At 40.6% G+C, this 24,749-nt stretch overlaps 1 protein-coding gene across 8 annotated transcripts in view; it reads right to left on the reverse strand.

The window, feature by feature from the left end:
- PAM (peptidylglycine alpha-amidating monooxygenase) overlaps positions 1-24,749 on the reverse strand; it is a 137,028-nt gene that overhangs the window by 81,507 nt on the left and 30,772 nt on the right. For 7 of the 8 annotated variants that reach the window (XM_034072771.1, XM_034072772.1, XM_034072775.1 and 4 more), the window contains exon 2: positions 14,993-15,096. The exons of the other annotated variant lie outside the window; for it this stretch is intronic. The gene's annotated coding sequence lies outside the window, so the exon portion shown is untranslated. The remainder of the gene's footprint in view (positions 1-14,992; positions 15,097-24,749) is intronic. 8 annotated transcript variants of the gene reach the window in all.

A 24,749-nucleotide genomic window follows, 5' to 3' on the forward strand; every position in this document is an offset into this window, starting at 1 on the left:
TGCAAAAAAGTTTAACTGCTACTTCACAGTGTGATCTTATGGAGCAACCTTTGTTTAAGACTTGCTCATCTGCCAAAAAGTAGAGCTGTGCTAGAACTATCTTCCCAGTTGCCTTTTCCCCTCTTTCCCCAAACAAATATGACAAATAGCACTCCTCAAAACAATGCACACTGATGTGTGAGGCAAAAAAAAAAAATACCTGAAAAGGCAGGAAATTTAATACTATATAAATGCTGGTGAATTTCAGACCAAAATAAAAGTAATTTTCTTGGAAATTCTGGAAACTTAAATTAATTTCTGAATTCTAAGCTAAGATTTTCAAAGTGTGACACATGACTCAAGATTTCTATTCATTTTTGCCATCACTGTGCTGTAAACTATTAGGTTTAAGCTTGTTTAAGAACGATGAATTGTACTGCTTTTGATAGCACAGAAATGCAGCAAACCACCACACAAATTCATTTCCTGCTCAAATTAATATAAATGTGCTTGCATTACTAAGATGTTAGAAGATTTGAAGCAGAAATTCAGTTTTATAACCTGGTTTTTCATCCTTACACATCAGTCTTTAATAATTGTGAAATAAACTCGTGGAACTTCTCGAAACACTCCTTATTAAAGAAGTAAAATTAAAAACTTCCTTTTTTTCTTGTAAGAATCATAGGAATTTTTCATAAGTCTGAAGACCAGAGAGAGATTCTGTTAGTTCTCTCATTCTGCATTTAATAGCTCTTGAAAAGCGTTTTATTCACATTGAATCACCTCACAATCCTTTTGCTTTGACCAGGTATCAAAACAGGTAAAATTCTGTCATCAAGGAAGATCAATATTTTTCACTTAAAGAAATGAATATCATAACTGCTAATTTAATATTCTGAAAAATATGAACAAGTTGGATGGTACTAATTACTTGCTTAAAAGGGAAAATACATGAGAAACCTCCCCTTTCATTTTAATACCCAGATGACTATCACACAGTGTAATAAGGCTCAAGTTTCACTGAAGTGCCCTTTGTTTTCCCTTTGTTATGCAAAAATAGAAAATACTGAAGGGAGAATGTTTTATAGAGTTAAGATCAGCTTCCAAGGACAAAAAAAAAATCACTTAAAATATTACACATTACATATGAATTATGAATTAAATTCATTGCATGTTCCTTCACTAAGGAGGGCTTTTGATCATGTTCCCTAAATTCACTGTATACAAAGTATACATTCAAACAAGAGTAAAGCACCATTTTTTTCAGTTAAAATGTGTAGAACATCGTTAATATGTTGTATTGTGTTTATGTAGATAGGCTTTGGTAGCAAAGGGGCTGTGGAGGTGGCTTCTGTGAGAAAACACCATAAGCTGCTCCCATATCTGACAGAGCCAATTCCAGCCAGCTTGAAGATGGACCCACTGCTGCCAAAGCTGATCCCATCTGCAATGCTGGTGGTGCTTTTGTAAGTACCTGTTTACAGTGGGTAAAAAACACTGCATAGCAGCTGAGAGCCTGGAGTCAGAATTAGACAAACAATCCTGCAGACACCAAGGTCTATGAGCTGGTTCTCCAGGCACTGAGGCAGAGATTCCCATGCACCCTGTGGTGCAGCCCATGGTGAGGCAGGCTGTGTCCCTACAGCCCATGGAGGTCCACGGTGGAGAAGGTAGCCACCTGCAGCCCAGGGACAACCCCAGGCTGGAGCACGGAGATGCACCCTGAAGTAAGGCACAGTTACTGAAGAGCCCAAACTGGAACTCTAGCATTCATGGCTATTATTCTGTTTTAAACTGTGTCATGGTTTGAGCATGTTTTGAGGGTGTTTTTGTTCAAGGTTTTTTCCAGCCAGGTGGAGGAGGGGAGTCCGGGAGGAAGGAGAGACAGGACACCTGACCCAGGCTAGGCAATGAGGTATTCCATACCATAGCACGTGATGCCCAGGATGGATACTGGGAAAGAGAGAGGCTGGAGAGAGAGCTCTGGAGGAAAATGGAGGAGGGAGTACATGGTGCTCGGCCAGGCAGGGTGGAGTGAGTTATGGGTCGGTGGCTAGTGGAGTGTTGTATTCTTTTCACTTGCTGTTTGCTGTATCATTATTATTTGTAGTAGTAAATGGCAGTAGGGGTTTTGTGTTATGCCTTAGCAATTAAACCGTTCTTATCTCAATCCGTGGGGGCTACATTCTTTGGATTTTCCTTCCTAACTCTCCGGGAGTTGGGGGACTTGGTTTAAACCACGACATTAATGGCACCCAACGTGGGGCCCAAGGGTTTGAGATAAGAACAGATCTGAGCGGATTTATGGTCTCTTGTCACAATGCTGATTTATTGGCTCTTAGAGGTTTTTCTCTGGATCTCGCTGTTTTGGGATTTTGCCGGGTACTTTGTGTATGGATTGGATGTGTTTGTGTTTGTCGATCATGGGGCTTGGGCTAAAGCTTTTGTTTCACTGTACTTTGTGTCGGAGGCTTGTAATATGGTGGGGCTCCGGCAGCAGGGGGGGATGGACTTGGCCGTGGACTTCGACTTGTACCAGGCCGTCCCGCTGCTCTTCGCCGTCCTTGTCCTTATCCTCGTCGTCATCTGCGTGGAGCTGCGTGAAGCCAGGAAGGAGCGGCCCCGGGAGCTGCCGGCAGCTGAGGCTGCCAGGGAGAGCGGCACAGGGAGCCAAACGGCTGTGGCAGACCAGCGGGAACAGGCGGGGGAGGAGCGGAGCGGGGTGGTAGCTGAGCTGCAGGATCAGGCAGCGAGGGGGGTGAGTCCCGCGGCCGTTCCCAACCCTCCAAAGGCCGAGAGTGTCCCCCGGAAGTCGCCTGCCAAGCCCCAGCAGTATGCAGGAGACTACGCAGCACTTCCCAGCAAGGCAGTGGAGGAACCGAGTCCTGCCGCCATTCCGAACCCCGCAGCGTCCGAGAATATTCCCTGGAAGTCACCCGCCGAGCCCCAGCAGGATACAGGAGACCACGCAGCACTTCCCAGCAAGGCAGAGAAGGAAGATCCGGACTCAGGAGAAGAGAAGCTGGTGGTGGGAGAACTGGCAAGCAGGGCAGCTACATCAGCCCCAGTGACAAGTGCAGCAGCAGCACCTGAGAGTTCTGACGGTTATGAATGGCTTTTGGGTGCCCTTGGGACCTGCCTGCTGATTGTGATAGGGATCAGCATGGTGGCATACACACAGAGTGTGTTCTATCCACAATCATTTTGTCTGATCCCAAAAGTTAAGCAGAGTCAGGTTTGGGTCTTGTCTAGGGTTAGACAAGGATATAGGAGCACCAGGAGACTGTCCCCAAGGCTGGACAGTCATGAGTGGCAGGGCATGTGGGACAGTATGGCCAGGTATCTGATCCATTGGGCCCCTCCAGTGCTTTGGAAGCATTGGAGGTGGAAGGCAGCTGTATGGAGTCCCCAGCAGCAAGCTGTAGAACTGCTGAAGGGGACGGTGAATGATTTTGAGCCTGGTGGGCCCAGATACTTCAGGCTATCAGTACAGAGATGCAACATAGAGATGTCTCATGATCGAGGGGTGGACTTAAGAGTGATGGTGTATTCGAAAAGTAGGATCTGGGCATGACGTGAATGGTATGGAATAAGGGGTGGATAATGTCATGGTTTGAGCATGTTTTGAGGGTGTTTTTGTTCAAGGTTTTTTCCAGCCAGGTGGAGGAGGGGAGTCCGGGAGGAAGGAGAGACAGGACACCTGACCCAGGCTAGGCAATGAGGTATTCCATACCATAGCACGTGATGCCCAGGATGAATACTGGGAAAGAGAGAGGCTGGAGAGAGAGCTCTGGAGGAAAATGGAGGAGGGAGCACATGGTGCTCGGCCAGGCACGGTGGAGTGAGTTATGGGTCGGTGGCTAGTGGGGTGTTGTATTCTTTTCACTTGCTGTTTGCTGTATCATTATTATTTGTAGTAGTAAATGGCAGTAGGGGTTTTGTGTTATGCCTTAGCAATTAAACCGTTCTTATCTCAATCCGTGGGGGCTACATTCTTTGGATTTTCCTTCCTAACTCTCCGGGAGTTGGGGGACTTGGTTTAAACCACGACAAACTGGTTCACTCTAAGCAAAATACGTTATTTAGGGAACAGTTAAGTGAGCAGCTGAACTCACAGAGCACAGAAAACAGGTGATGGAGCACATTAGTGATGCGTCACTGATGGAGAGCATGGAGCCATGAGAGTTGCTCAGTGTTATCAAATAGGATGCTCCTTTCCCTCCTCTTTTTCTGCCCCTGGCCACTGTAGGGAGAGGAAACCTAGCTTTCTGTCAGATTAGTGAGTTGAACTGGTTTCCAAAGATGGATGAACATAAGCACTGGAAAACAGAAAGAAACAGGATTACGTAGCTGGGAATGAGGACAGCGGTAGAAGTACTTCTAATGCTAGCAAACTTTTAGCTACACTTGGCCATGGGACTGCAATGCATGTTTATGCAGAGTGTTCAGCAAATGGTGGTTCCTGGTTCAATACAACCTGCTTGTAAGTATGCTGCAATAATAAATCACAGTTCCTATTTCCTTAACACCTGCATAGGATGCTGCCAATCCAAACACTACCCAAGGCCACCCTACCACCCCACCTAAAAAAATTTTCTTTAACAGAGGAACACCATTAGATGGATGGGATAAAGGGAACTACTTTCAGTACAGGAAAAAAATAATAAAAGAAAAAGAAAGCAGAATTACTGTCACTTGGGAATGTACTTTGAAAATAAGTTAACCTTGTTAAATAGCAAAATGTATGGGTGCTAGGAAAAAAAAGAATGCTTATTAGCAGTGAAACAGTTATGCTATATGCTATAGCAGTTATGCTATAGTTTTCTTACAAGCAACCAATCTTCTAGCAGAGTATTTTATGAGAGAAATGTAAGGGAGAGAGCTGTTGTCATTCCATCCTTTCCAAATACAGAACACTTTCTGTTGAACTGTATGTAGTAGGATACTCTTAACAGCCATTCCAGGTTAAAATCTGGAATATTCTCCCACAGATCCAGCCAAAGTGATGTAGTTAAACTGAGATTTATAGCATTAGAGCTTCATGAAAATTACAAGCAACTTCATTTAATGAAAATAATTCAATGAAAGTTTGTTAGAGTTCATTACAACACTAATGTTGTAGCCTTCCTTGTTCCAAACGGTTTAGATAACAATACTTCTTAATTAAAGAAAAGATAATGAGTGGAAGACAAGAACCAAATCATTGAATCTAATTTCATTTAGCATTAGTTAACAACTGAGCAATATAAAACATGTACTAAAAGCAGATAAATGAATTCTCAACTATTACAGTTCCTTTTACATCAAACTTTTTTCTAGCTGAATATTGTATTTTTTTCAAAACTAGCATCCATGAAAGTAAAAGTAGTAACTCTGTAAATATCAGAAAAATGCTAGAAATATGGCATCTATAGAAAGAGATCCAGATTTTCAGTATCACAAAATACAATAACACTAAGGTAACTGAGCATAATACAACAGTATTTCAGCAGAGCAAGTCTTAATGTTAAGTGGAAGTTTTAGAAAGATATATACAACACAACTGCCTGAGACTACACTGACATAAGGGGTTTCTATAAAGTATGATATTCAGAGTATATAGAACATATACAAATAATCAAGAAAAAGCTAGAGTTTCTTTTCTAGAAGTCACCCCTACATATGGGAAAATGAGAGCAGTTCACAGGATAAAATGGAATTGCTATAAAGAAGCTGCAGCCCTTTGGAACACCCTCACCAGAGCAGGCGCCCATTAGGAGCTGTGGCACGTGGAGGGGTACCACTATGGTGGATGCACTTGACCCCTTAATTAAATTAGCAGCGGTTTTGATCAAGCTCCAAAGGGGGTAAAGTCACAACTGTAGCCAGGCCAGCAACTCCTCAAGTTGCAATCTGCTCTCTGAGGACCCACAAAGGAGCAGAGTGACACAGTGAGCATTGGTGCATATGACCTTAGAACATGGACCATGCAATTAACACACAAATACTGAGTGGCTTTTCCAAGACTCATTTATCAAGGAACAAAGAAAGTTGTGGGTACAAGGAGTCTCATGCATACCTTTCCCATCCGATGTAATTTGACTATTAGCCAATCACCTTATTCCACAAATATGAGAGCCTAAGTGAACCTTCTCTGAGTTCTCCCTGCTAAGCAGCGTAGCTGCATGTGGCTACCTCCCCTTGAGCTGGGAATGCAGCTACCAAGGTTACCAATGATCTTTGGTAAGCAACTAATATTGTACATAAACTTGTAGTATGGAAACTCTGATTTGTGCCTTGGTAACTTTGAATCACTTTTAAATGATTGTGCAATAGAGTAATGGAGTGTAGGCTGCCATTGAGCTTTAACTCACACTTTTACATCAACCATATCAAAAGCCCTTTTGCTAACACCTTTTCTAGTACTTCTTCAAGGAACTAAATCATCCATTTGTGACAGCCATGTAGGAGCAGGCTGTCTGCCAGGACATGGGGCCCTGCGGAGGACTCGCACTGGAACAGCCTGTTCCTGAAGGACTGTACCACATGAAGAGAACCACATTAGACTGCTTCTTGACGGATCACATCCAATCGGAGAGGCACTGTGGGAGCATGGCAAGGGTAGGAGTTCACTGCAATATTAAACCCTATAAACTGGGCCAAAGGGACTGGGGTGGAGATTGTCATGGCTATACTTTACACTGTTGTAATCCATGTTTTGGATTGTATGCTGTAGGTAGTTCAGATGATGTTTAACTTCCTTTTCTATCCACTGCAGGGGCAAGAAAAACCGTTGAAGACTTTTCAGTAACTCTGCTGTCTATGTTGGCTCATGCAACAGCAGTGTTTGACTTACAAGGACTTACGAGGACAGACAGCTTTCATTTACATTTATTTTAAATTTCTTTATTTTTCAAGACAAGTATGTATGAGTAACAGGGGTGATATGTGTAAAATATATAGTACCTTCTCCCTCAGCATAATAAATCAAATTATTTAAACAGTTATCACACCCTCCCACACACACACAAAATAAACAAAACACAAACCAAAAACCACAACAACTTACTGACACACCAGTTACTCCTGTTTGTCAGTAACGTGGCTTTATTCATTCTGAAAATCTTGGCTGGCATTAAACAAAAAAGTAGGTAGAACTTCTGCCAACAGCCACAGGTCACACACATTTTTTTCTCTTCCAGGGTCTGTTCAGTAATTTCAAAGACTACAAGCTCCTTTAATTTTAGGTTACTTTAAATAAAGCTAATTCATTATTGTCAGCAATACACTCAGCATGTAGTTGAAAAGCAGACCTATCCTTGACAGAAATGAACAGAAACCAGATACCACTGAACACAAGAGATAGGAGAGGTTACTACTGAAGTAAATCTTCCATGCTACCAGAAGAGGTCCTTACATGTGCCAAAATTAAAGATACACTGTCTTTTAAAGATCTGACATCTATTAGACAAATAAACTGATTAACTGTCTAATAGAATTCAAATTGATACATGTTAAGAAAGAAGATCTTGCTGTCTGACATACAAATGCACACATTTGGGAGTACACAACTGCAGCAAGCAGGTGGAACAAATCCAGAACACTCACAGTTGTACTTTGCACTCCTGTTCAACAATGTTCAAGACTGGCTTAATTTCACATATCCCTATGATTTGGCATTTATATCGCTATAGACACACAAATTCATAGCACCAACAATGAAAAAACAATCAAGTTTAAAGAAGCTTCACTGTTTACAAAAGTTGTACAGGACTGGCTAAAATTAGATCTCCTGTCAGCTAAATTCAGTTTTGGTGTTTATAACAATGTAAAGCCACATGCAAAACATGTATCTTGTATGTAGCTGATAGGTCTTAAAACCATTGAATCAATTGGGTTGAAAAGACCCTTAAGATCATCAAGTCCAACCTTTACCCCAGCACTGCCAAGTCCACCACTGACACATGTCACTAAGGGCCTTCTCTACACAGTTTGTGAACACTGCCAGGGACAGTGATCCCACCACTGCCCTGGGCAGCCTGCTCCAATGCCTGACCACCCTTTCCAGGGAAGAAATTGCTCCTAATATCCAGTCTAAATGTCCCCCGGCACAGCTTGAGGCCATTTCTTCTTGTCCTGTCACTTGTTCCCTGGAAGCAGAGACCAGCCACCTCCTGGCTCCATCCTCCTTTTAGGCAGTTGTATAAAATATGGACCATACTGCTGTGTGAAACATGGAACATATTTCAGGCATAGTTCAATGAAAGTAAACAGCCGTACCAGCAGCTGTTCCTTGCCAAACAGTCACCTAGATGTCCTGGCTAAGTGTTGCAGGGCAATAAAAGTGAGCAAACCCTTCCAACCCAAACTACTCAATGACTCTAAGAGTCTCTGCAATACTGCCCTCACTGTGTGAGGCATTGCTTGTATGAAGACGGACAAAATCACACGTGGCTGCTGCCAGCACTGTGCACCCGTGGGTGGACAGTGCAGGAACCCTGTAGAGAACTCAAGCCCAGGCCCAGCTCAGATGCTGACAGGTGATGTGCTCAGAACAGGTCATAAAGATCTAAAAGTCATCTGTGCTCATCCCTAGCACAACAGTACACTTCACCCACTCACCTTTGTTAATAGAGTCAGCAACAGCATTCACTGAGACTACTTTTTTACCATGCTTTGACCATGAATTTGATTGGGCACCTGCAGAGAATCACAGAATGGCTGGGTTGGAAGGTATCTTAAATCTAACCTAGTTCCACCCTTCTGCCATGGTGAGGGGCGCATTCCACTTGTGCCCCTCCAAGCCCCATCCAACCTGGTCTTGAACACTGCCAGGGATGTGGGTCCTGGGTTCAGCTGTAAAAGTTCTTTTTCTCACTCTCAGTAGCTGGTGCAGTGCTATGTTTCAACTTTAGCCTGAGAACAATGCTGATAACACACCCGTGTTTTAGTTGTTGCTCAGTAGCACTTACCCTGATCAAGGACTTTTCAGTCTCTCATGCTCTTCCAGTGACAAGGGGCACAAGAAGCCAGGAAAAAGCAAAGACAGGACCCCCGATGTGACCTACCCAAAGAGGTATTCCATACCACAAGACGTCGTGCCCAGTATAGAAACTGGGGGGAGTTACCCACAAGGCCCAGATCGCTGCTGTGGTCAGGGTGAGTATGGGTGGGCAGATAGTGACCAATTGTATTATGCAGCACTTCTGTTTATTGTTGTTTTTCTCTTCCCCTTTTAGTTTTGTATTCTCTCCCCTTGTTGTTTCCCTTATCATTATTATTACTGGTGGTAGCAGCAGTGGTTTTGTGTTATACCTTAGTTACTGGACTTTTCTTATCTCAACCTGTGGGAATTACATCCTTTTGATTCTCCTCCCCATTCTGCCCAAAGGGAAGTGTGGAGGATGAAGGGGGTGAGTAAGCAAGTGGCTGCAAGGTTCTGAGTTACAGCTGGGCTTAAACCGTGGCAATGGTGCAGCCACAGCTTCTCTGGGCAACGTGTGCCAGGTTGCTTCCTCACAGAAAGGGATTTTTCCCTAATGTCTAATCTCAGTCTCCCCTCTGCCAGGTTAAAGCCATTTCCTTTTTCCGGTTCCTACAGGCCCTTGTCAAAAGCCCCTCTCCATGTTTCCTGTAACCCCTTCAGGCACTGGGAGCTGCTCTAAGGTCTCCCCAGAGCCTTCTCTTCTCCAGGCTGAAGAGCCCAGCTCTCTCAGCCTGTCTCTATAGCAGAGCTGCTGCAGCCCGAGCAGCATCCCCATGGCCTCCTCTGGACCCGCTCCAACAGCTCCACAGCCCTCCTGTGGAGCAGCTCCAGAGCTGGATGCAGGATTGCAGTGGTGGGGTGTCTCACAGAGCGGTGCAGAGGGGGAGAACCTCCTCCCTCCACCTGCTGCTCACATTCTGGATGCCGCCCAGGACACGGGTTGTTTCTGGGCTGCATCTGCACATTGCAGGTCATGGGAAGCTTCTTGTCACCCAACACCCCCAAGTCCTTCTCCTCAGGGCTGCTCTGAATCTCTTCTCTGCCCATCCTGTAGCTGTGCCTGGGATTGCTCCAACCCAGGTGTAGGACCTTGCATTTGGCTTGGTTAAATTTCATAAGGCTGGCATCAGCACACCTCACAAGCGTGTCAAGGTCCCTCTGGACGGCATTCCTTCCCTCCAGCATATCAACCAAACCACACAGCTTGGTGTCATCAGCAAACTTGCTGAGAGCGCACTCAATCCCACTGTCCATGTCACTGACAAAGACGCTGAACAAGGCCGGTCCCAACACCGATCCCTGAGGAACACCACTCGCTACTGGTCTGCAGCTAGACATTGAGCTATAGAGCACAACTCTTTGCATGCACCCATCCATCCAGTTCTTTATCCAACAAGTGGTCCACCTATCAAATTGATGTCTCTCCAACTGGGAGACAAGGATGTCATGTGGGACAGTGTCGAAAGCTTTGCACAAGTCCAGGTAGATGACATCAACTGCTCTGCCCTGTCCATCAGTTCCGTAGCCCCGTCATAGAAGGCCACCAAATTGGTCAGGCAGGATTTCCCCTTAGTGAAGCCATGCTGGCTGTCACCAAGCACCTGGATGTTTTTCATGTGCCTTAGCATGTCTTCCAGGAGAATCTGCTCCCAGATTTTGCCAGGAACAGAGGTGAGACTGACTGGTCTGTAATTCCCTGGGTCATCCATTTTCCCCTTCTTGAAAATAGGTGTTATATTTCTCTTTTTCCTATTGTCAAACAGTGCAGAATAAAATATAAATAATAAATACAGAATAAAAGTAGCAAGACAGGAGCCTACATTTCAAGATCTTTTACCAACCTTTCTACTAGTTTATGTAACTATTCCACTATTTATTTAAAGTAATATCTTCATCCAAACAGATAAGCTATAAATTAATCTTTTAGGGAAAGAGAGTATCTTCAAAGATTGGCCTTTGCTAGAACAGGACATCATCTCTCAAAACAGCAACAATTAACAAAAAAAAAAAAAAACCACACGCACACACAAAAATAATCGAACAAGTAAAACCAAACTCCAACAAAACAAAACCAACAGCTCCTTGAGCTCCAGGCTTTCAGAGTCTTTTATTGTAGCCAGTTTCCACTTATTTTGCTACCCCAACAAATTCACAGAATAACAGAATTAATGAGGCTGGAAAAGTCCTATGAGAAGCTTGCTGAGACATAACAAAGTATACATTAATACCATACCTGGAACAGTGCAGGGACAGAACCAAGAAATTTCTACCCTCAACTCTCCCCAAAACAGACTCAACTGAATCTAGAGAAATGGAAAGCCAAGAAACAATTTTCCTGTTTGTATACCATTTAGAAAGGTCAATGTAAGAAAGCATACTTTCATAGCAGATATTGGTGTTGATTTAGGCTTTTAGAAAAATATTGAGATCACAAGATTACAAGGTCAAATACATAAAAAAGCAAGAAGGTGTGAGCAGAACATTTGACTGCAAGCTAAATGTAACTTTTTTTTCCAGGTATGCTTTAAAACATGGCCTTTTGTCCAGACAAAAGATACAGAAATTAAATCAAAACCCCAGAATAATCCCATAAATGCAAACAAGTGACTCCTGGTTTTACAGTGCAGAGGAGACATCAGACAGTGCAGACCCCAGCAGAAAACCCAGCTCAAGGAAACCACTTTTCACTTTCAAGCAAAAGCCTATCCTTTGTTCCTCATCAGTTCTTCCTCAGTTCCTTCAAACTCCTCAGAAAATCTCCTAAGGTACACTCTGCAATGCCACATCTATTGCTTTTGCATGTGTTATGGCATTATTTTCCTAATGATCCAAACAAAATGGCAAATAATACACAACTAGAACACTTCAAAGCAGCACCTTTTGTAGAAACGTAGTAAAAGTATAGAAAAGAGCGAATTATTTTATAGTAGGCCTTCAGCATTTACTCTGATAACTGAACAAAATAGGTATGATTCTGGAGACCACTAAATAAATAAATAATCTCATGACACTTAAGTTACAGTCCCTGAAGGGGAATGAATGACAGAGTAATTACATATTGTTTAATGTGTCTATTTTGCAGAAACATACTTAGGTTGAAATCATTCAGCACACAATAAATTGCCAGTGCACACAGCAACAGTCCAAACCAGTAGCCTTAAACATACCAATGCAACTATAAGATGTTGGAGCTGTAATAATATGGCTCTACTAATTTGAGGTAAACAATTCTATATGATGAAAAGGGAGCAATGAAAGCCATGCCAAACCTCTTCCCAAATAAAATTAATTCTGAATATTCACCACCTATCAAGGACACCACACTTTAAAACTAGAGGTGCAAGTAAAAAAGACGATTTACACCTATCTATCCCCCCCACTACCTTTAGAGTATTACATAAATTCAAAGCATGATTACCTATGACTAAAATCAATACTTACTACTTTTAAATACCAGGCCATAATGTTTGAGGTTTGAACAACTCATTAAAGATAACTAAAGATTGCTTAATTAGATAATTGTCTAGCATGACAAAAGAACTCTGGAGTAAAAGTTTACCTCAGACTTAGCCACACAGCAGTAATAAAACTATAGCAGTAACAGCAGATAATTGCAAATCGAAGGAGAACAATGGATATACAAAGAACCCATTTATATATTCTGTTTCGGTATTTTTTGTATTTTAAGGTTGAGTTTTACAGCCTCAATGATACTGCAAAAATTCCCAGAAGCTAAAGTCAAAACCTGCTGATAACCAACATTTGAACTCAGACAAGTTACACAGGTTACTCTGGTTAACAGCAAGGTTTATGCTGCAGCATTGTGCATCCTTTCTCAACCCACTCACAAGTTTGTTTGAAATTGGCCAAACTGGAAGTAGCTTTAAAATTCTCCAGTTTGGCCAATGATGAAAAGAGTCAGATTCAGTCCTTTTTCCCCAGAAGACCTGGAATGCAAAAGTGCAGGCTTTTGGAGGAAAGAAAAATAAGGCACTGAGCAGGTAAGAGAGCAATTAAAATGAGAAAGGTTTGGTAGGCAAGGGCAGATACAAACTCAGAGAAAGCCAGGGCATGCTATTCTGCTGTTCACAGCTACAGACCAGCCTTGGAAGTTTTGGACATATGCTAACAGAAAATGAGAGGAATTCACGAAATGGTGACATGAAAGCTGGTGGACAGGTCAGGGTTGTTTTTTTTCCTCACAAAAGTTATCTGTACAGAAAGCAGTCATCAAATACCACCCTCCCCACCCTGTCTTTGCTTCAATTACAGCTAGGTTTAACAGGATCCCAAGGACAGTGTCATAGTCTGACAACAATCAGAAAGGCAGCATTCCTTTAACTGGACATTCACTTGCACTATTTTGCAGGTCTAGTCTGTTTCTAATGTCTATAAAGAGACATGCGGCTTGGCAGGGAACCCTCAACATACTTCAAACTTGCTTTAGTGTACAGTGCTTTCCTGCCCTTACCCTTTAAAATTAAATTTGCAATTTCCACTGTTACAAATAAACCATAAATTAGTTGGGTTTACTTGAACCACCTTCTGGCAATACAAGCTTGCAATCAAGGTTTAAAGAACACAGCGATAAGGTGAAGATCAAGCTCCAACTCAAAGATGGAAGCCAGCTGACCAAATAACAAACAAACAAACAAAGACAGTAATCCCTTATTAAACAATATAGTTGGCGTAGCCTTTTCCAGCTGGAATCAAGACATTCTAAGTGTTAAAAATGAGGGCATAACTCATACAGCATAATCTCTGCAACAGCAGGAAAACAGATTTGTCTTTTCCCCAGGTTCAAAGAGAATCCTATGCTTATGTTCCCTCTTTATTTAATGAGTCATTTCTGGCTATTCTGCAATACAGGACTTTAGCACTGGAAAAAGACAATATTGATACCTTTGACATTAAGAACACTTCTAGCAAGGTTTTTAACTGAACCAGTAAAATTTCACTGTCACAAAAATGGAGATGACAAACCTGGATTTTAGACTGCCTTTCAGATCACCTTCTCAGCAAAATTTTTTGTAGTGTTAGTGACATCTGTCTTTGTATCAAGACATAACCTGGTACAGTGATCCATGAAACTGTTAGTGCATGCTGGCAACATGCCTGCTCAGGAGGGCTGTGCTGAGTGCTCTGAGCATGGAGATTCCCATTCTTGTGTCTTTGGTCTAGGGAATTCACCGATGACACGGCAAACTTAAATTTGGATGTTTTAATCCAAGGAAAGGAAAGTTGGAGTGGGAAATATGGCCCAGCAATTTGAGAGAAGTTGGAAAGAGGAGCACGGGAAATTTCACTATTGAAAACTCCATGGTCTAAACTGCACTTTAAGTAAACTGTAAACCAAACTGTATCCAATGATCAGGCAATCACCAGTTTAGTTCTAACTGTGGAAATTGCAATTTGTTTGTGCACTACAAATACGAATATTGATTTCAGATACATGCAGTCTTCTGAAAATTAGGCTTGAGAATTCAGTGCTTATTTTCTCTACTCAAAGCAGATTTACTCTAACAGCTACTCCTGCCAGCCCAGTGAGCACTCCCAGTTTCCTTTGGTAATACATTTTTACATTCACCTTTGTACGGCTAGGTAAAGCTTTATTTAAATTCACACTGTTTGTGAGGAACACAAAATTATCAAAGAACACTGCTTCTCTGCAGTTAATAAACTGCCATTTATAGCTAAAGCCTTCAAAGGAGAAATGGTGTGCTGTATCATGAGCAAAGACTCCACAACCGTCATTGTCTTACAAAAAATAATCTAACACATGCAACTTTTTCTTCAAAGTGGGGAGGCACACTGTGTAAAGTGGTATCAGTTCCAAAACCTTCTCCCTCCCCAATGCAACAGAAGTGATTGCTTTAACAAAAAAACTGATGTTATTCTTCCGCTGATGACAGCTACACAAATGAAAACGGCTCCTGCTAGAAAATTAATTGCCTTAAGGTTTGCACACCCTATTTATTCCTCAAGGAAGTCTGCAGAAACAGTAACTGAAATGAATGCTTACTCATGGAGAAACACAACCATCCTTACCATCCAATTCCATAGTGCCACATGTGTAGATCCATCAAGCACACCTTGAATTTAGCTCCCAATTCAGGTATGTATTCACTGCTTGCTCCCTCCACATGAGCTACCTGAAACAACAGGAGTGATAAAGTTTTTTTTGTAACTGCACAGCAGCATGCACACAAGATCCACAAGCACTACAAGACAAACTGTGGCAGGCAGCCAGGAGCCTGAGCTGCACAGCTGAGCTGTATTTGCATGGGATTTCAATCACAGATAAAGGCTTTATTTATTAGTGCTGTAACTGTACAGAATACATCAACAGAATCTCAGTGTGTCACACAGGTTTAGTTTCCTACAAGCAAGCTGCTGAAGTGCATAACAAACGCCCAGGACCAAGTGCAAAGATGCAAGTTTGACGCAGCAGGCACCATGGTCACTATTCAGCCTGGAACCAGATGTCTCAGAGAGGCCACAGACTGCTTCATTCTTTACTCAGGCTCCATGCTCCTTTTAAAGGTAGTTAAATAAGTAGATAGCTGCAAGCTGAGCTTAACTTCCACAGAAGCAAAGGAGGTGGGCAGTGCAGAGGAAGATCCTGCAGGCAGAAAGGTAGCACTGCAGAAGAGTACAGGGTCTTCAGCTGCATGTACTCCTTACGCATTTTTGATATAACTGTTAGATGGAAGGTGATCTTCATTTCCTTGCCACATGGAAGAACATTCCAGAAACTTACAGCCAGCAGCTGAGCCATCTCAAATTTGTTTTTAAGATACATTAATGGATTCTAATAAGTACGAAAAAATTGCCATTGAGGTTTTGAAGGGGAAGACAGAAACACAGGATGCTGCAAGCATTCTCTAGTAAAAACAGGTAGAACTGGTTCCAATATATTTTTCTTTCACTGCACATCTGAATTTTCCCAATCATCCCTTTGTTGTAACAGGCAATTCTAATTCTGTTTAATCTCTAATTACTTATCTGTACCGTCATCAGTCTTTCATATCAGATGACAAAACACCTGCATCATTTATTGGTTTCACTGCTGTGCTTTGGTTAAAGAGAATCACATCACATTCTGCAATAAGCTGTTTTTCTATATTCTTATTTAGCAGTCAGAGAGGCCTGATGTAATTGACGATCACTGTGCTGCTTTGGGGGAGGCAAAAACCCCAACCAAACAATAAAACACACACACAAAAAAAATCACCAAACCAAAAAAAAGCCCACAGCTGTGCTAATACAAGCTATATTTAGCACTGCACAAATAAAAGAATAAAAGCCATTGCTGCTCTCTCTCACCATGCTACTGGCAGTACCAAACAGAATGCCTGACAGCTTTCCAGGGGGCTTCAGCAACTACGACTACTGCTGACATGCTGCAGACAGCAGATTTACACTGAAGTGTATTTGTGCTTTCTCACCATTCAGTTTCAGAAAGTTAAGCAAGAAGACAAGAACTACAACTGCCTTTCCAATATACTGCTCTGAAAATATATGTATCTTGAAGCTTGCTTTCCTGTTAAGCATTTATTGGTATTAAAAACAGGGAACAAAGTAGTTCTATAAAAACATTATCAAACATAGTAGGAAACAAGGTATTTAGTTGCAGCCCTAAATCCAGTTTTCATCAGTCATAATGTTGTAGAAACTAGGAATCCGAATACAAATAAACACCCATAAAATAAACTGGCAAATTAAAATCTGAAAACTTTCTTTTGAAAAAATAAATTCATAAAGCAAATCTGCCAGTTATTCCTAAAAGTTGATCTATCTACACAAGTGCAAAGACCCCTTTTAAAATTATAATCAAAAAAGGTTGTTTTATTGCTCAAAATAATCTTGCAATTTTGAAAATGTCTGTTTGGTACTTCACTGATAGCTATAACTATTCCCATTAGAAGTCTGAAATCTCAGGGTTCTTTTTCCATACCCAGTTGTATTTCACCCATAAGAAATTAAATGCTTGTCTGTGTACAGTGCCTCTCTTCAACCTTATAACAGCTAGCTAAATTCACTTGAGATGTTTTTTGCTTGTTTGTTTTGAAGTAGCAGTTTGTTCAAACTTAGGCAACTTCCTTCCCAATTCCCCACAGAGCCCTTGGCCTACCCTGGCTGGCCAGGAGAGAGGGAAGGGTCCAGTCAGGCAGTAGTAAACATAAGGATCTTTGTGCTGAGTGAAAAAGGAAAACATAGATCACATCTAAATAAAGCAGTCTGTCAGCAGATTCAAGACCAAATTAAAGAAAAAATAATTAAAAAAAAAAAGCATGCAGCATTTTTAATTTAAAAAAAAAAGTCACTTATTCTTTATCCTACAGAGCAGACGTTTTTCCCAGTTAAATAAGTCACTATTTTAAGTTCAGCTGATTCTGAAAACTGTAGTACACTGTAAGAAAGAATAGTACTAATAGTAAAAACCAATTCAACTTCCACAGCTTGTGATGGTCATGAACATGCTCTGAGTTGAGAAATGTCAAGCTGCCTGAGCAAACAGATCCAGCCCAGATAGCAGACTGGTCTTACCTGTAAGCTGAAATCCCTAAAACTAACTGCATCTCAAATGGGGAAACTGCAGCCCAACTGCTCAAACCCTCCCTACAGCAGGTATGTTGTGTCCGCTCTGATCAGCAAGGAAATGGTTACTTCTGAAGTTGAAGCCATTGTACTTCAGAGTTAATTCAGTATTGTATTGAAATGAAAAGCATGAACACTTCACCATCATCTTTTATCTTTTGCCTCAGGCTGTCAGCTCTAATAGACATGACTGAATTGTTTCTACTTAACACCAGTTTTTAAGGATGTTCAGGAAAGCACAAAAGAGACAGGAAGGTTTTATATCACATAATAATACAAAACTTGAGGTTTGACTACATGAGATACTAAGAAAAAATGACAAGTAATAAGTTTAAAGGCAACTAAGACAGTTCCCTACAGAGGTCGGAAAGAGGGAAATGTTAATACGTATCTTTTCCTCAGTCTCATCCTGATCTGAAAGTATCTCAAAAACCTAAATATGTTCTCATCTATAGATAAATTCTAAATTTTAAAACATATTACCTGAAAAACCAATCTATTTTTTTAAGAAAAATGTACAAAAAGTAGTCAATAATATTGCTTAAAATTATAAAAATTCTCATCTTTATTGTATTAAAAACATTTATCAGATGCAACAGTGGACACTAAATGTTCCAAAAAAATAAAAATAAAACTTTGTGATCAATGATAGCACTAATAATGGTCACTCAGTAAATATTACAACTCTAAAATTTCTGTCTTACTCAACAGTATAGATTTGTTTCCCAATTATTTTTAGTATCTTCAGGCAGGAGACAGATATTTTGCTAAGCAACAAAGTTAAAATTACCTCGTCATGGTCACAAAATAAATCTCCTGAGTACACCCTTTTTTCTATCAGGCCACAGGCAGACAGTCCTCATGTTCAGCACCAAGTAACATTGACTCCCACTCGAGTACACTTCAGCTATGAGCTCCATCTGTGCTTTAATTACTACAGCAAACCCATCCATTATACCTCAAATGGCTTCACTATTCTGTAACATTGAAAGATAAAGTCTTAACTGCAGGTTACTCATGAGCAGCATTGTGCACTGCCTGCAGAGAAGGTTGCAATATAGAACACAGATAAAGCTTAATAGCTTCTTGAAAGAAAAATATTTTTCTATTAAAGTGTATGTTGAAAGTACAAAAATAAATTCTCATCCATTCATAAAATACAAATTTTAGGCTTAGAGTTCGCACTCAAGTACAGAATATAGTATTATGCTTGGGTATTTGTTTTCCTTCCCATTTTTGCAGCAATCTTCTCTAAACCCAGCATAAGGCTCTCCTCTCCCAGGATACAAAATTTTCTATTTGAAACAAACATACATCTAACCAGATTGTCTTCTTCCCAAGATTTCCCAAAATCACAAGTTAGGGACTAAGTGTCTTTCTTTCTTTATGTCTGTTACAGAGCTGATGGCATGCTTAGCTGTTTGGGTTCCCCCATTCTTTGAGCATGGCAGATGACATCTTCAGACAAAAGAGGGAACTAAATCAGCTTTCTACCTCCTCTGTGAGTTCAATGCTCCTTAAGAAAATGGACAGTTTAGAAGAGGGAACAGCTACTTTTATTAGCAGGTTTGCAAATATGCAAATTTTTTTGTGCTCAGACAAACTGACAAACTGTTTCATGATTATTCTGTAAATTCACCTGCATGGGGGTAATGGGGAAGCATTAAAAAAAAAAAAAAAAAGGAAAGCACCCACCCTGCTATGGTCATTCCTTCAACATCCAAAAGGTCTATAGCAGGGATAATTGTGAGGAGACAGTGATGCCACCCTGCTTCCAAGTAGGGTATTTCCAAGTACAGATACTGCTAAATGGAGTACTTCACAACTCTTCAGATCCACTTTAGGGTACTCCAAAGGAACCTCAAAGAAACTCTGTACTGTCATGTTCCTTCTGATTGACTATAAAGCCTACTTTAAACACCAAGTCACTGCAACGAAGCCCTGTGCTACTACTGTTCTTAAGAACCTGCTCCTTTCCTGCCCTGGAAACCATGCATCACCTCCTAACAGGATTTCTGAAAGAAAGCAATATAGAATGAACTACAACCCTCTTTTCATGTGTGTATTCACTGACAGAGCAAAACCCCCAAAGCCTTCAAGTAATGTCTGGGTTGGTTTTTTTTTAATTATACAAGAAAAACCCTAAAACCTGAAAGTACTACAGTGACTATAACAGTAATGTTTCACTACAGCAATCTAATCCTTCTTCACTCCATCTTCAATCCATCAGCAGTATTTTTCTGCTTCTCTGAAGAATTTAAGGAACAAGAATGACAGACCCACTATGCTCCTCATGCACTGAAGCTTCTTTCAGGTGTGTTGCAAGGAGAGTAACAGCTGGGAAGAGTTTTTACATACCATCAAGGAGAAAAAAAAAAAAAAAAAAAAAAAAAACCCAAACAGAAACATCATCAGCCTAATTCTACCACTAAACTCTACAAGCTACTGGACTTGCTCAGTAAGTAAGACACAAAAATCTTGCAGAGAGGTGAAGACTCTTTCATTCCTGTAGAAATTCAGAATGTCTGGTTCAGTTCTGGATATACAGCTCCCTTCTGACTCCCACACTTTCTTTATTGTAAAAAAAAAATTACATTTTTATGTTTAAAAATATTTACATTCAGAAAACTGAAAATCAGATTCATTCCCAGTATAAACTATGCAGCTTTTACTGCAGTCAGCTGATTTATTCTCAGCCAAGATTCTTGCAGCACCTCCAAATGAAGTCCTTTTACCTTTATATTAATTCTAGCGCATTGAAAATAATGCTGGCTTAAAAAAAGAAAAAGTCAAAAAGAAAAAAAAAGACAAAATCCTCCCTGAGGTAACACAAGATGGAAATGCAGGAACAGCGGTACTTAACTGAATCGTAAATTAATGTCTCTGATAGATGCACAGCACTGCTTCTATTCTGAGGTTAAATGGTCAACAGACTTGAGAGCAAGAAGGCGAAATAACTGTGTAGCTTCACAATTTTGACTGTTATTCAGAAAAAAAGCTCAACAAAAAAACAGAAAAAAACCCCACACAGCTGACAATACTGCTACTGAGGAGGTATGGAAGAGGGAGCTTAAAAACCAAAGCACAAACAAAAAATATACAAGCCCAAAATGAAATCCTAGGGGAAAAAAAAAAAAAAGTGAAGTTTTACTTTCCCCTCATGCAGAACAAGCTATATACTGTCAAGAAATTTGTTTAGTTTTTTAAAAAAAATCTCCAGAATTAGGTGTTGTAGAGAAACAGCAGACACAGGAGAGCCAGTTCAGGATAACACAAGTGCCACAAAAATACTGTTTATATTAGAACACAGAGTGTTTTTCTTAGCACACTATTATTTTTGTGTTGTATATTTGCCTTTATGGTTTTTACCTCCAAAAAAACCATCACCTAAACCACCTGTCAGTGCAAAATAATCATATTTATGTGAAATCACAATATTTGCAACACCAGAAAACAGTATTTTCAGAACAGGAGTATATCATTTTGGAAATCAATGCACTAGTAGAATGAAAACAGGTTATCACTCAATGTGCAATGGGAGTATTGATAAAAACCCCAGAAGTTTAGGAATCCATTCAGGAGAATACCAGTTTTAGCTACAAGTTCTGCCTGTTGTTTATTATTTTGTTACACACATTTAGACAAATATGTACACATGGTTCTAGATAAAGTAAAGGCACTTAAAGACAGTTAAAAGAATGTTATGCAGTTACATCTCAGGGACACTGCAGAAGGAAGATTTTTGGAATCATGAAAAAAACAAGTGTGGCATATGGATTTTTCTACATTCGTAGCCTTCCTGATTAAGAGATCCAATCTTGCAGAATTACATGAGTGCTTATCTCTAAGTACTTCCATTTATTTGACAGGACTAAAAATATTACATAATCCTGTCAGCAAATTGTAGCAAGACTAGGGCGCAATTTTTCTTCTACTGACTAAAAGGCAAGCTACACGGCCTTCATCTCCCCATACAGGTGTACAAATAATGTTGTAAGAGACAGGAGGCAATTGAGTAAACATTGCTGACTGATTCTGAAAGATCACACATTTCCTCCATTATAATTAACTTAGCTGGAAAAAAGGCAGAAGCTCAATACTTTAAACATGTAAACACTCAAAACAGCTTAAAACTTGGTCTTCTGGAAAATCTGGCCAGCTCAAGCAGACCAAGAAAGGCAAGGCAGCCACAGCTCCATGTCCCCAAGCCCAATCACAGTGAAGTTAAGCATGTATCCCCACTAAGCACATGTGCAAAAAGCACACTTGTATATAGTACACATAATTATACACATGGCCAGCCCCACACATCAATCAGCCACAGAGTGTCAGCAGCTTCATCCCATTTCCCTCTGCCTGAAAGGGATAGAGGTGCAGTGATGAGAAGATTCACTGTATGCAGTGTGGGTCCTTTCAGCAGCTGAGGTCAGACACTTGGTCTGCCAGTAGCTGGTGCCTGAGTCCCAGTCATGTCCTTAGAGACACACACATCTAGCTCCCAGGCCACTTCACCTACTTAAGCAGCTAGTCTGGCCTTATCTTCATTAGCCATCATGCCCTGACTTGCAGGCTTCCTCCAGTTGTTGGTGTCAGAGACACACAAACCCCCGTGATCCACGGTACCCAGGCTAGTTACTAGCACTTGAACTCATTCTGGTCTCCCCAGTCACTGCACCATTGACACATAGTTTCTACAACCTGCCATGTGACCCCAGCAGTTGCACTCAGACCTTGTGCACACACATGCACATAGAACAGAGACCTCACCAGTGAAAGGAATTTAACAAGCAGACAACACATACTGCACTGACCAGGCACAGGGCATGCCAGACATGTGTCCTAGCCAGCACACTGCCTGCACATGACTGGCCCTGTTTTAAGCCATCACCTCTATTTTCCCCACCATGTTCACGTTCAAATCACCTCACATCCTCACTTCCCCTGCCTTTGGTTCCTACCCTATGCATCCTGTAAGTAGCCTTGTGCAAACCCAAAATGCTGCATTCCATAATGTGCATCTCATACCCATGGGGCAGCAACTTTTCTCAGTTCAAAAAGTGCTCCCATGTTGGATTCATCTTGAGGGGTTTTAAAGCTGAACACTGGAGCTGAGACTCCAAGGTCAAAAACTTCTGAGATTTCTATCCAATTATTAACTTCTCTAAATTTTACAGAGAATGTTCAGAAACTGTCCATTTAAGTCAACTGAATGAATTAAGTAAAATCTCCTGTGTCAACCAGCTTTTCTACTTCACAGTTTGTATTGAGATTCTAAAAGCCATAAAGCCCCACCACAATTTTAGGTTATGGTTGCACCTTATGGCTAAGCTAGTAACACTGGGTATGCTCAGAGCTCATGCTCCCCAGAGCAGTGGTCATCTAGGCAGTGCCCACTGTAGACAGCCTTTGCAAGTCCATAGCTTCAAGTGGAGCAGGTTCATCTTGCTAATTTGGTGGAAAAGTAATTTGCTTTGTAACAGATTAGGTTTCTGTTGTGCCAGCCAGCTCAACAAATTCGCAGTATGACTGCTATAGAGAAACATAGCACTGGTAGAGTGAGCCCAAAGAAAGCAAGTGCAAGACTATTCTTTTCAGCAGTAGGAGACATTGAATGGACTTAACACCATCAAAATATATTATCATTAGCTTACATAATCTCCTACTTTTGTTATGTAATACAGACAGAAAGGGTTCCCAGTTCACCCAGTTCTGGCGGGTTTTTTTTTCCTTTAATAACTTCTTCAGTCCTTTCTCAAGGTAATCATCTCCAACTCTTCATTTTCAATATCCTTTTTGAAATTCCCTCTAATTCTGCAGAGTCCTTCTGTACAGCCAGTACTACAGACTTGGGGAGAGAAAACTAGAAAAAAAGTGTGTTTCTTTATTTAAAGTAGTCTTTATCCTCACTCTGAGTCCTATAATCCTGCTTGATTTCTGCTCAGAATGGAGAAACCGTGCCAATGATTAATGACACCACAGAAACAGAGGATCTGAAGTACCTTTACAAGTATTACAATACAAATAGAGTACACTCAAACACGCACCCCTATAAATGACCTGACAATTATAGTGGAAGAACAGACGGAAGTCTTGTTTCAGTAATAAATTGTGTCAGTGTGAAATCTGAGCAGAGAGCCAAAAGCCCTGACAGGGAAAAAACCTCCAACTATAAAGGCAGACCAAAATAGAAGCCTCAAACTGCAAACTATGGCTACGTCATTAGACAGAGTCATTAAAGAAATATCTGTGCCTTGGACAATCACTTCTCCATTGCTATATGTGTTGGTTACTGGATGGTTGTGTATCATGTACCAAAGCAAAAAAAAATAATAAAAAAGTAAAAAATTCTGACAACTGCTCCCGAAAATCAATTCTAGTTTTCACACGGTGCAGAATTTCGTTCCCTTCTCATATGGCCTGATAGCCTGATACCAAGCAGGAAAAATTTGTGAGAAGAAAAATTGAGAGATATTTTAAAACATAAAAACCAAAAATAAAATATAAAAATAAAAGCTGGCTTCCTTCTATGCAAGAATTGCCGGATGTCTGACACTAGCCAAACAGAATTTATTTTTTTTCTCGCTTTTATAATGTTGCTTGAAGAACAGCTCAGAATGTAATTATGCAGAGGTAAAATTAACTACAACTGAAACTCAGTTTCTACCTATGAATGCTGATCATCACCACATTGTCAATGTGATCTTAAGCTGTTAACATGAGCCTCTGTTACAGCAATTCAACAAGTTCTCTCTAATGGCCAAAATGATTGCATATTGTTTGTACCCCCAAAACAAGACAAAGCAGTTCAAAAGCCAATTTAAGAAGCGACAATCAATACTGAACCGTCATTCTAACAACTTCAAGATGATTCATAGTATGCTGCTTTTAATTGGGACCATAGTTGGAATCAAATGTGCATGTCTGAGAGAAAATACAATCATAAAAAAGAGATAATTAATACAAGGGTGTATTTCAGCACAAGAAATACAATCCTAGAGATTACAAAACTGTCACTGTTGCTAGCATATTAAAAAACATTAACACTTGAAACTAATAACTGGATTTTAGGCATTAAATATGATGCAACAGTAATTCTATCTAGATTCAATAGAGTAAGAATTATAAATTCTATTTAAATCTAAGTAAGATATTTTGAATTAATAACTCATTTTAACAGCTTTCAAAAATGTTTTTATACTCAACT

This window comes from Melopsittacus undulatus, chromosome Z (assembly GCF_012275295.1).
Source record: "Melopsittacus undulatus isolate bMelUnd1 chromosome Z, bMelUnd1.mat.Z, whole genome shotgun sequence".
Lineage (NCBI taxonomy): Eukaryota > Metazoa > Chordata > Aves > Psittaciformes > Psittaculidae > Melopsittacus > Melopsittacus undulatus.